The following is a 13,942-nucleotide window of genomic DNA, read 5'->3' on the forward strand; positions in this document are numbered from 1 at the left end:
CATGGATAGGGTAAAGAGACAAAGTGTTTCTCCTGGGGTGTGCGAGTCCAGAATTATAGGGCGAGGTTTAGGGTGAGAGTAGAAAGATATAAAAGATAAAAAGGGGCAACTTTTTCACGCAGAGGATAGTATATATATGGAATGAGCTGCCAGAGGAAGTGGTGGAAGCTAGTACAACTGCAATAGTTAAAAGACATCTGGATGGTTATATGAATAGGATGGGTTTAGAGGGAGATGGGCCGGGTGCTAGCAGGTGGGACTACATTGGGTTGGGATATCTGATCTGCAGGATGGGACCATGAATGGGTTGTGGAACCTGGAGGATGTTATGATTTGAACCACAGGTAATGTTTGATTGGATCTTTCAGCCAATCTTACAGATGGTACAATTGCAACATTTAAGAAGCATTTGGATGGATATATGAATAGAAAGGGTTTGGAGGGAGATAGGCCAGGTACTGGCAGGTGGGACTAGATTGGGTTGGAATATCCTGTCGGCATGGCTGGGTTGGAATGAAGGGTCTGTTTCCATGCTGTACATCTGCATGACTGTAAGATCGGCTGAATGTTCCAATCAAAAATTACCTGTGGTTCAAATCATAATATCCTCCAGGTTCCACAAGCCATCCCCTGTCCCATCCTGCAGGTTCAATGAATCCCGGAACCTCTAACCTTCTGCAAGTCCCACGTCCCTTCCGACATTTGTACCATCCTCCAGGTTCTGCAGCCCTTCATACCTCGTAACATGGCCCAGACTCGCCAAATCCTCCTTCCTCTGCAATGTTCCCCAGAAGGGCACTGGAGGATGGTGGGGGTTACAGAGATATGGAGGGACATCAGGACGGGAGGATTTTGCAGACATTAGGAATATATGGACTTGAGGAGGTTTCACAGTTTATGAGTGTTCTAGGGACTGGAGGAACTTACAAAGAAAGGGATAGTTTTAGATTGGAGGATTCTGCAGAAAACCTTTACGTGGTTAAAGGCAGGATTCTTAGCAGCGTGCAGGAACAAAGGGATCCTGTGTCCCTCAGGTTACCACCCAAGTTGACAGGGCATTAAGAAGGCGGATGGTGTGTTGGCTTTCATTAGCAGGGGGATTGAATTTAAGAGATCCGAGGTTTTGCTGCAGCTCTACAGAACCCCAATTAGACCACACTTGGAATATTGTGAACAGTTCTGTTCGCTTCATTATAGGAAGGACATGGAAGCTTTAAAGACAGTGCAGAGGAGATTGAGCAGGATGCTGCCTGGACTGGAGGGCATGTCCATAGAAGGTAGGTTGTGGAAGCTAGGGCTTTTCTGATCACAGCGAAGGAGGAAGAATGGTGACTTGATAGAGGTGTACAAGGGAATGAGAGGCATAGATAGAGTGGATAACCAGAGACTATTTCCCATGGCGAAATGGCTATCACAAGGGGACATAAGTTTAAGGTAATTGGTGGAAGGTTTAGCTGAGATATCAGAAGGATATGGGCCAGGTGCTGGCAGGTAGGACTAGATTGGGTTGGGATATCCTGTCGGCATGGACGGGACTGGTACATTATTTACACAGAGTGTGGTGGGTACGTGGAATGGACTGCCAGCCATGGTAGTAGATTCAGACACATTACAGACATCTAAGCAATTCTTGGATAGGCACATCAATGATAGTAAAATGTCAGGTATGTAGGTTAGTTTAGTCTTCAGAGTTGGATAAAAGGTCAGCACAATATTGAGAGCTGAAGGGCATGTACTGGAATGTGCTATTCCATGTTCTAACTAGCAAGGGTTATGATGGCAGCATGAGGTTTCGGGAAGCGGGAGAGGATGTAATCTGAATGAAGTGACACAAATAGGAGGCGTTGCTAAAGTTGTTTGAGGTAACAGAGACAGCAATGGTCTGATCTGGGGCAGATGACCCAGACTGGGAGAATTGTGGGGACTGGAGGTGCTTTCACAGGGACGGAGGAGCATAGAGCCACAGGAGGTTACAGAAATGGGGAGAGCTGTCGGGCCTACAGGAGTTCATGGAGATGGGGAGGTTGGGAGGAATGGAGCAGTTTACGGGGATAAGGATGTTGGTAGGATGGGGTGTTTCACACAGACAGGAATGTTTCAGGTAAATGGAACTGAGTACAGAGATAAAGTGGGTTGTACAGATTGGAAAAACAAATAGACGTATGGAGGGTAGTCATGACTGAAGATGTTTATAGACACAGGAAGGCTTAGGTTCTGCAGGTTATTTAGATAAAGGGGGTGTGGAATCAGACAGATTTTCCAAGTGATAAAGACAGCAATTTTGGTTGGAGACAGTTTCACAGATTAGGGAGCGTTAGTAACTTCCTCCAGTTTGGTCAGAGTGGGAAGGGTTGGAGGGGAGGGTGATGTTTACACATGGAAGAGCTGGAGAAGATTGTGGAAATGAGTAGATGGATGGAGACACTGGAGGAGCTTACATTGACAGGGTGGGTGCTGGCAATGAAAAGGTATCACATCGATAGTGGGTCTTGTAGGAACTGGATTGAAAGAGTCACAGGCATTGGAATGACTTCTGCAGATTGGGAGTGTTACAGGGACTGAGAGGATTGTAGGGTCTCCACAGATTGATCGTGTCTTTAAGAATATGTAGATACGGAAATCTTAAACCCAATGTATGCAGCCTTCATTTAAAGACCAGAGCCTTATTATCCCTCATCAGCCAAGGATCCCTAACCCTGCCAGCTTTTCCCTTTATCCCAATGGGGCACACTGGCCCTGGATTCTTGAGATCACACTTTGAAAAGCCTCCCATTTGCCAGTTGTTCCTTTTCCTTCAAACAGACTCACCCAATCGATTAGAATCATAATATGGAGGTGCCGGTGTCGGACTGGGGGTGTACTAAGTTAAAAATCACCCGACACTCGGTTCCAGTCCAACCAGTTTATTTGAAAGCACTAGCTTTCAGAGCACTGCTTCTTCATCAGGTGGTTGTGGAGCACAATCCTAAGGTACAGAATTTATAGCAACAGGATGGCAGTGTCATTAAATACAATATCAAACAAATTTAGTTTAAGCCTTTCATCTGTTACAGTGATCACCAGCGCTTCCAAAGCGAGTTGGATTATAACTGGGCATTGTGCAATTTTAAATTCACAGCATTGACGCTGGCCAGATCCTGCAGAATGGCCCCAAACCTGGCCCTGTTCCAGTTTTCCTCTTCAATCTGTGGATCCGCTGATCTTTTTCCATAACGATGTTAAAACGAAGACAGTTGTGGGCACTGGACCCAAAGTGCTCTCTGAATGACACTTCAGTCACTTGCCCGACCTGGTTTTCTGAGGGGAGGTCCAGTGTTGCACCCGCCTGAGTAGAGTAGGGCCCTCTGCATATTGATTTAGGCACCTTCCTTGGACACATTTGAAAAGTTGCCCTCCGTCCAGTGATTTTATACTCGAGGTGGCCCAGTCAATACAGGGAATATTAAAATCTCCAGCCTGCACTCCTCTATTATTCCTATAGTTATCTGCAAACTCTCTACACAGCTGCTCCTCTGGTATCTGTTGGGTCTACAACAGTCTACAATACCGTCCCAACAAACTGACCACCCCCTTCTTCTTCCTAACTTCTAACCATGTGGAATTTTAAATGAATATGTTTTAAAAATTGGAATTAACAATCCATAAATAAGTATTGATAAAAATCTAAACACTTGACCTTCAGAGAAAGACAACAGTGCACTCTCATGTGATCTGCACGACATACCCACAGCAAAGGGTTTGCCTCTCAATGACCCTGTGAAATGGGCGAGCCAGCTGCTTAGCTCAAGGGCAGCAAGGGATGGGCAATAAAGGCTAGTCAGCCAGAGACACCCATATCCCATACCCTCTTTTTAAAAAAATCCATTTAGATTGGTCCCAGCACAGTTCCAGTGGAACAATGTCCTGGCCAATCACGTTGGTAGATTTATGGACAGGGCTTTAAACTGACAGAGAGGATGCTGGGACAGGCTTCAGGTGAAAGGAGCTTTCCAAATCCAAAGAGAAAACGTGAAGCATCAGAGCAGTGTGGGAATGTGACCGAAGACAACAGAAAGGAACAGGATGGGACAAAGTTTAACTAAAACTGTAAATCAGCAAATCTATTTGTGACAGGAAATTGTGGGAACGAGTAAATTATGTTTTTTTATTAATGGACAAAGTCTCTGCAACAAGGTAGATGGATTTGTGACACAGAGATAAAAGAGATTTAGACACCAGAGAGACGTGGTTACAGGGCGAACAAAAGGTGGAACATAAATATTCAATGGTTCACAACCTTGTGCAAATTCAGGCAAAATGGACGACGCTAACAATAATGGGTAAGAAAAGCATTACAGAGAAAGCATTTGGCATCAGATCATAAAGTAGCGTCAGTCTGAATGTAAATTCTGGCTACTACTTGCCAAGGACACAAGCAGCAGAACAGTTTTCGACCACCCACCAAACAGCATTTCATGGTCCGTCACTGCAATAAATAGGAATTCATTGGAATGTTTAATACAGGCATGGTGAACATTTAGTGAAACGTCAATATTCGCAAAGTCTGGGACAATCACACTGACAACAGGGATATTGGAAGAGGAGTTCAGAGAATTTTTTTCAGTGTTTCTTAGAATAACACATTATGCAACTGGCGAGGCACATAACTGTCTCAGAGAGTCTGTTGTGTGCTAAAACATAGTGAATGAGTAATGTCACCTGGAGAGATCCTCTGGGAAATTGTGATAAAGTGCAGTTTAAAGAAATGTAAAGTTTTAAAGTGAACCACAGACAGGACACGCTACAACTAGAAACAAAAATAGCCAATTACATGAGTTGGAGAGGAGAACTGACCAAGATAAACAGGCTAAACAGACTGAGATATGTGCCTGTAAATGAACAGTGGAAAACATTTGAAGGAACAATGTAAAATACTCAACAAAAAGGACATTCCACTGAAAGAGACTAAAACTCAACAAGAAATCCCCACCGCTCCCTCACTCAGGACAAAATGGATCATATTAGATTATGAGGCTGAGAAGATCACCACAAAGTACTTAAAATCCTGAAGTGAGAGAGTTTTAGAGTAAATCTTAAAGGGATTGCAATGGGTCTGCTAGCAGGAGGAGGGCAATGGGAAGGGGAATCGTTGTCAGGGTTTATTGACACAATACGAACATGGAGAGGTGAAGGTGCTGGAGGTGGTGAGAGTGTTACAGAGAGTGGTCAGGGCCTGAACGGTGTTACAAAGCCAGTACGGACTGCTGCAGCTGGAAGGGTTTGCAGAGGTAGGGAGGGATATATGTATTTTTATTTGTTCATTCATGGGATGTGGGTGTCACTGCCTGGACCAGCATTCTTTGACCCCATGCTAATTACCCAGAGATTGTTGGGGCCCTGGTGGATAAATATAATACTTTGCTGGCCACAGGTGAAGTGCTGAATGACTGGAGGATCGCTAATGTGGTTCCTTTGTTCAAGAAAGGCAGCATGGGTAGGCCAGGTAATTACAGAGCAGATAGTCTGACAGCAGGGGGAGGGAAATTATTGGAAACAATTGTGAGGATGAATCAACACTTGCAAAGGTAAGGATCAACTCGGTTTAGTCATCACGGATTTGGCAGAGGAAGATACTGTCTGAGGAATTCAGTTCAGTTATTTTGAAATGGTGCTTAAGTATATTGATGAGGGCTGTGCAGATGATGTGGTTTACATGGACTTGAATAAGTCCTTAAATAAGATCCAACATGGAAGGCTGGTCCAAAAGGACTGGGTTCCAAGGCAAGTTGGCAAATTGGATACAAAATTGGTGGATAGAATATTTTCACCACCGGGTGTACCACAGGGAACTGTGCAGGAACCACTGAACATTAATAACTCGGACGTGAAATCAGAAGGTATCATTAGTCGGTTTGCAGATGACATGAAAGGTGAGGGTGTTGTTCACAGTGAGGAGGATGGTCTCCGTCTGCAGTCCAATGTCGATCGGATGATAATCTAAGCAGAGTTTAGTTCTGATTGAAGTGAGGTAATACTCTGTGGGAGGTACGATAAGTGAAGTACAGACATAATAAACGGTAGGTCCTTGCGGAGTATTGAGGAATACAGGGACCTTGGTGGACAAGTCCATAGATCCCTGAAGGTGTCAGCACAGGGAGACAGGGTGGGAAAGGCACCTCAACTGGGAGCAGGAGAGGAACACATATCCTGGTGGGGTGAATTGCGAGAGATGCTTGAGAGGATATAACCTGGTCTGGCAGGGTATTGGACCTAAAATAAACGTAAGGCCAGAAAGATGATTGAGGCTGGTATACGAGTTAAAGACAGCAATTTCAGCAGACAAGGCAAGCAAGAACATAGCAGGGAATGGGCGAAAACTGATGATTAAACTGCATTTATTTCAATGCAAGGGGCCTGACAGCTAAGGAAGATGAACTCAAGGCATGGATTAGAAAATGGGACTGGAATATTATAGTTATTACAGAAACACAGCAGAGGGAGGGGCAGGACTGGCAGTTCATTGTTTCAAGGTAGAGATGCTACAGGAAGGGGAGGCAAGAGAGGACGTGTGCTGGTGGGTTTTGATTGCATGATTCATCACAGCAGTACTTAGGGAGGATATTCCTGTGGGATCGCCCAGTGAAACTATGTTAGTGGAACAGAGAAATAAGAACGGGTCATCACTCTGAAACGATCGGACTGCTGACCCCGAAAATCTATAGCAGACTGAGGAACAAATATGTCGGGACATCTTAAATATCAACCATAATAATAGGGATGTTATGGTTGGGGTTTTTGAACTTTCCAAACCTAGACTGGGACTGGCAGTATTCAGTGTTTGCAAGGGAGGAATTTGGTAATTGTGTTCCAGAAAACTCCCAATCAATATGTAAATGGCCTGAAAAGAGAAAGGGGCAAAACCTGACCTCCCCTTGGGAATTAAGGTAGGGAAAGGGACTGATATGTGAGTGGGAAAGCATTTTGCCAAAGTGACCACAGTTCTTGTAGTTTGAAAATAGCTTTGGATAAGGACAGGCCTGGTCCACAAGTGCAAGTTATAAAATGGAGCCTGACCAAACTTGATCGTATTCGCCAGGAACTTACAAAATGTGATTGGGGAACGGAATTATTTACAGGGAAAGGGAAGTTTGGCAAGTGAGAATATTTTAAAAGTGAGATAAATTAAGTGATCAGCGCCAGCATTTTCCTGTTTGTGGGCAGGTCAATGCTGACAGCATTAGGAAACACTGGCTGTCTATTGAGGGTCTGGTCAAGGAAAAGGGGGGACATGTCAGGTATAGCCAGCTGGATCAAGGGAATCCCTGAGGATATACAGGGGCTGTAGGAATACACTTTGAGTAGAAAACAGGAATGGAGAAAGGCTAAATGAAATAGCCTCAGCAGAGAAGGAAAGGGGAATCCAAAAGTGATTGTATCAGTATATTAAGAGTGCATAAGTAACTCAGGACAAAATAGTGTCCATTAAAGATCAATGAGGCCATCGATGTGTGGAACTGCAGGATATTTGCTAAGATCCTAAACAATTTTTTCACTTCAGAAATTACTGTGGACAAAGACTGGGGAACTCGGGGACAAGAGTAATACATTAGACCACAATTGGAATTCTATGCAATTCCAGTCTCTCTGCTACTGGAAGGATGTTGTGAAACTTGAAAGGGCTCAGAAAAGATTAACAAGATATTGCCCGGGTTGTTGCTGAATAAGCTGGGGTTACTGTCACTGGAGAATCGGAGACTGAGGGATGACCTTACAGAGGTTTATATGAACATGAGCGGCATGGATATGATAAACATTCAAGGCCTTTTCCCAGAAGTTGGGGAGTCCAAAACTAGAGGGCATAGGTTTAAGGTTAGAGGTGAATGGTTTACAGAGGGACTGAAGGGACAGCTTCTTCACACACATGGTGATGTGTGTATGGAATGAGCTGAGAGAGAAAGTAATGGAGACTGATACAATTACAACATTTAAAAGGTATCTGGATGGGCATCTGAATAGTAAGGGTGTAGTCATACATGGGCCAAATACTGGAAAAGGGAATGGATTTATTTAGATCTTCTGGTAAGCCTGGACGAGTTGGGGACCAAAGGGTCTGTTTCTATGCTGTATATCTCTATGACTTGAAAAGAGTGCATGTTATAGAAGAGGTGGAGCTGGAGGGGGGTTTTAAAACACAAAGCTATGGCAAGTCCCAGAACCTGATTAAGTGTATCACAGGACACTGTGGGATGCTGGGGAAGAAATTGTGGAGCACCTAGCAAAGGTATGTGTACTACTGACAGTCATGTGTGATGGGATGGCAGGCTGGAGGGTGGCATCATGGACAGTGAAGGATGTTTTCTGAGATTACAAAGGGATCTTGATGAAGGGAGTGAATGGGCTGAAAAACTAGAGATGGAATTCAATCTGAATAAATACGAGGTAATGCATTTTGTAAAACAAACAAGGGTGGAGCTTATACAATTAATGTTAGGGCCTCGGTTCGTGTTTTAGAGCAGAGGGTCCTCCGGGTTCAGGTACGTAATCCTTGAAGGTTGCATCACAGGATGGATAAGACAGTGCTTGGCATGCCTGACTATTGATCAGTCCATTGAGTGGAGGATTTGGGACGTCATGTTGAGATTGCACAGACATTTGCAAGGCCTGTTCTACAATATTCTGTCCAGTTCTGGTTGCCCAGTTAACAGGGAGGATATTATTAAGCTGCAGGGCATTCAGAAGAGATTTACCAAGATATTGCTGGGTATGGAAGGCTCGAGTTCGGAAAAAGGGCTGGATAGGCTGAGTCTTTTTTCACTGGAGCCTGGAGGTTGAGACATGATGCTATAAAGGTTTATGAAAAAAAATGAGGTATATAGATCAATTTAATGGTAGTTGCCTTTTCCTCAGAATGGGGGAGTCTCAAGAGGAGGGGCCACATTTTTAAGGTTAGAGGAGAGAGATGTTCAAAAAAAAGATATGGGGCAATTTGCTACACAGAGGGTGGTTTGAGTGTGGAATGAACTTCCTGAGAAAGGGGTTGATGTGGGTACAATTACAACATTTAAAAGATATTTGGATAAACAGGTGAATAGGGAAGGGTTGGAGTGATATGGACCAGCAACAGGCAGCTGGGAAGAGTTTAGTTTTAGGTTATGGTGGGTATCAACTGAAGGGTCAGTTTCCATGCTGTATGGCTCCATGACAAGAATATGGTTTTATTCCATTATTGAAGAAAGGATCAGGGCTGGGTCCACTGATGGGCATCATCGACATAAACAATTTGGTTGAAAATATAGGAGTGATTGTGCAAACGTTTGTTGATGATCAAATGAATGGTGTAGTGGGCAGTAAATACGGTGATCAAAGGGGATCTTGACCAACTGGGCCAGTGGACCAAGGAATGAAAGATGGAGTTTAATTCAGCTGTTGGATTTTGTTAAGACAAACCAGGGAGGACTAACACAATTAATGGAAGGGCTCTGGCCAGGGTTGTTGAACAGAGCGAGAGAGAGAGAGAGACCAGGGGGTGCAAGTTACATTGTTCCTCGGAAGTGGCATCACAGGTGGACAGAGTGGGGAAAGTGGCATTTGGCACATTTGCCGACATTGGCCAGCACTTTGTTACATATGTTGGAGATATTTGTAACATTGTCCTAAATATTTCCCTTGGGCAGAGGAGGCCATGGGGTGACCCTAAGAATGGTGAATAACCAAGGGTGGGTGAGTCCAAAACTAGAGGGTATAAACAGGAGGTGAGAGAGAGCAAGGATTTAAAGAGGGAGCTGAGGGGGAACATTATCCACAGAGGATGGTGTATAGATGGAACAGACTGCCTCAGGCACATGGGAGAAACAAGAATAATTACAGCATGGGAAAGACATTTGGGCAGGTACATGGAGAGGAGAAGGTTTGAAGAGATAAGGGTCAAATGCAGGCAAATGAGACTCGTTCAGTTTAGGTAACATGGGCAGCATTGAGGAGTTGGACCACAGGTTCTGTTTCCGTGCTGTATCACTCTGTATCCAGCTAAAGAGGATTAGTGTACCAAAATAAGGCATGTTGTAGACACTGAAACAAGTTACAGCGATAGGGTTGGTAGTCTAGAATGCAGTACGTCTCAAATATGTGGAGGGACTATGGGGAATAGAACAGGTTACAGGGACAACTACTGTTATCGGAGTTAAAAATGACTGAAGACACTGGTGCACAAGCCATGCCACAGATACAGTGTTGCAGAGTAGTGATTCTTAGTACAGTGTTGGAGGGAGAACACAGAACAGAAAGATCCCAGGCAGCATTCCCAACCTCTCGTCGGAAGCCGGCTTTAACCTCTGTTGTCCTGATGCTCACTAAGACAGTGCAGGTCTGGATTGATAACTCTGAACTCCCGATGCTTTCTCAGTGCAACATAAATTAAAGTAGATGTGGTGATTGAGCATGGGGTGTGTCTATACTGTGCTCCCCATCCAGCACTTATCTATATCATGTCTTGTTAGCCAATGCTTGCAGCCGTCTGCTCTGTGCACTGTGAGTGATCTTACCTCACTGCAGGATTTATTGAAGGCTCCAGATCTCCCTGCCCTTTGTCTCTCTGGCTGACCAACCATCTTCAATGAGGTGATGGATGAGACACAAAGCAGTTGGGAAGTCTATTGAGTCAGCAACTTCCTGAGTACCTACAGGAGACAGAGAAATAGACAGAATGGGAAATTAGACTGATGCAGTGAGGGTTAAACAAGGAGAATGGAAATGAGCCCCACAGATATCTGGAAAATCCTAAACTCCATCCCTGGCCTGTGCTGTTGCATCTCTCTGGAGTGGAGAATTCTGTTGGCCCAGGATCTGTAGTAGCTGCAAGAGTGAGAGACAATGACAGAGGCAGCAATTAGAGCCACACAGTGAGGGATACCACATGGAGAGAGACTGAGTGATATCACCGGAGTGCTGGAAGACTTCAGGATCACACAGTCATGTTGGAAGAATGGGTTTAGCTTCAAGTATCAGTGCTCAGGGATGAGCAACCACTGAGCAGGTGAAATGATGGCCTAGTAACATTATTGTTAGCGCATTTGTCCAAAACCTCAGTTAGTGCTCAGGGGAGGCAGGTTTGAATCTCATCATAAGATATGGTGGAATTTAAAATCAATAATTTTAAAAATATCAATTAACAATCCATAAACAAACATGAAACCATTGCTGATGTACAAAAAACACAATCCCTTAGATTACCTACAGTGTGGAAACAGGCCTTTCGACCCAAGAGTAACCCACTCAGACCCATCACCCTCGACCTAATACACCTAACATTAGGGGCAACATAGCATGGCCAATTCACCTGACCTGCGCATCTTGGGACCATGGAAGGAGCATCCGGAGGCAATTCACGCAGACATGCGGAGAATGTGCAAACTCCACAAAGTTGCCCGGGGCTGGAATTGAACCTGGGACGCTGGTGCTGTGAGGCAGGAGTGCTAATCACTGAGCCACCGTGCCGCCCACTTGCCCTTGCGACAACAAAATCTGATCATCCTCACATGGGCTGCACTACATACCCACAGCAAAGTGTTTGCCTCTCAATTGCCTTCTGAAATGGCCGAGCAAGCTATTCAGCTCATGGGCAGCGAGGGATAGGCAATAAAGGCTGGTCAGCCAGAGACACCCACATCCCCTACCTGATTTATAAAAAGATCCATTAGGATGATCCTACTGGAACTGTGCTAGGGCCTGTGACCTAGCCAATCATGTCTGTAGGTTTATGGATAGGGCTTCAAACTGATAGAGAGGATGCTGGGACAGGGTCCAGGTGAAAGGAGCTTTCCAAATCCAGAGAGAAAAGGTGAAGTAATGGAGCAACATGAGAATGTGGCTGAAAGGAACAAAATGGGGACAGAGTTTAACTAAAACTGTACATCAGTGAATAGGTTTGTGACAGGAAATTGTGGGAAAGAGTAAATTATGATTTTTTAAAAATGGACGAAGTCTTATCAATAAGGTAGATGGATTTCTGACACTGAGATAAAAAAAGACTTAGACACCAGAGAGATGTGGTTACAGGGTGAACATAAATATTCAACGGATCACAACCTTGTGCAAATTCAGGCAAAATGGGTAACACTAACAATAATGGGTAAGAAATACATCACAGAGAAAGCATTTGGTCTCAGATCATGAAGTAGAGGCAGTCTGAATGTACATTCTGGCGACTACTTGCAAAGGACACAAGCAGCAGAACAGTTTTAGCCACCAAACAGCATTCCATTGCTCATCACTGCATTAAACAGGAATTCATTGGAATTTTTTAACAAAAACATTGTGATAATTTTGGGAAACTTCAATATTCCCATAATCTGGGACAGTCACACTGACAACAGGAATATTGGAAGAGGAGTTCAGAAAAAATTTTTTCAGTGTTTCTTTGAATAACAAATTGTGCAACTGGCGAGGGACATAACTGTCTCAGAGCGACCATTGCGTGATGAAACTTAGTGAATGAGTCATGTCACCTGGAGAGATCCTCATGGAAATTGTGATAAAGTGCAGTTTAAAGAAATATAAAGTTTTAAAGTGAATCACAGAAAGGACAAGCTACAACAAGAAACAAAAATAACCAATAACATGAGTTTGAGAGGAGAACTGACCAAGGTAAACAGGCTAAACAGACTGAAATATGTGTCTGTAAATCAACAGTGGAAAACATTTGAAGGAGCAATGTAAAACATCAACAAAAGGACATTCCATTGAAGCAGAAAAATCCTCAGCAAGAAATCCCCATCGGTCCCTCACTCAAGTAAAAAGGATCATATTAGATTATCGGGCTTAGAGGATCACCAAAAAGTACTTAAAATCCTGAAGTGAGAGAACGTTTAAGGAGTAAGTTTTAAAGGGATTGCAAAGGGTCTGCTAGCAAGAGGAGGTCAGATGGAAGAGGGAATAATTGTCAAGGTTTTATGTCACAAAAGGAACCGGGAGAGCTGAAGGTGCTGGAGGTGGTGAGAGTGTTACAGAGAGTGGTCAGGGACTGAATGGTGTTCCAAAGCAGGTACGGATTGCTGCCGCTGGAGCTGTTTGCAGAGGTAGGGAGGGACATAGGCATTTTTATTTATTAATTCATGGGATGAGGGTGTCACTGATTGGACCAGCATTCTTTGCCCCACTGCTAATTACCCTGAGTATAGCACAGAGTCACCCATATTGCTGTGGGTCTGGTGTCACGTCCAGGACAGACCAGGTTAGAATGTCAGATGTTCTTCTCTCAAGGACGTAAGTGAACCAGATGAGTACTTCCTAGTGGGCAACAATGCTTTTATGGTGGCCTCACCAATGTCCTGTACAGCCACAACATGACGTCCCAACTTTTACTCTCAATGCTCTGCCCAATGAAGGTAACCATCCCAAACGCCTGCTTCACCAACCTGTCTGCCTGTGACACCACTTTCAAAGAACTGTCTATCTGCATTCCTGGGTCTCTGACTGACAACACTACCCAGGGCCCGAACATTAATTGGACAAGTCCCACCCTGGTTTGTTTCACCAAAATGGAACACTTCACATTTATCTAATTAAACTCCATCTGCTATTCTTCAGCTCACTATCCCAGCAGTACTGTTCATCCTGTTGTATCACAGATAACCTTCTTCACTGTCCACTTTCCCACATATTTCAGTGTCAACCAAAAAACTTACTTACCAGGAAACCAATATTCCCATCCAAACCATTTATCCAAATGACAAACACCAGGGGACCCACTCCACCGCTGGTCACATGTCTCCAGTCAGAAAAACAACATGTCTCCCACCACCCTCTGTCTCCTACCATCAAGCCAATTTTGTATCCAGTTGACTAGCTCCTCCTGAATGCCATATCCTTCTACATTGATCTGAACATATTACCCAGTTTACCATATGGATCGTAGAACACAAAACAGTACAGCACAAGACCCTTCGGCCACGATGCCATGCCCATC

This window comes from Chiloscyllium punctatum, chromosome 22 (assembly GCF_047496795.1).
Source record: "Chiloscyllium punctatum isolate Juve2018m chromosome 22, sChiPun1.3, whole genome shotgun sequence".
Classification (NCBI taxonomy): domain Eukaryota; kingdom Metazoa; phylum Chordata; class Chondrichthyes; order Orectolobiformes; family Hemiscylliidae; genus Chiloscyllium; species Chiloscyllium punctatum.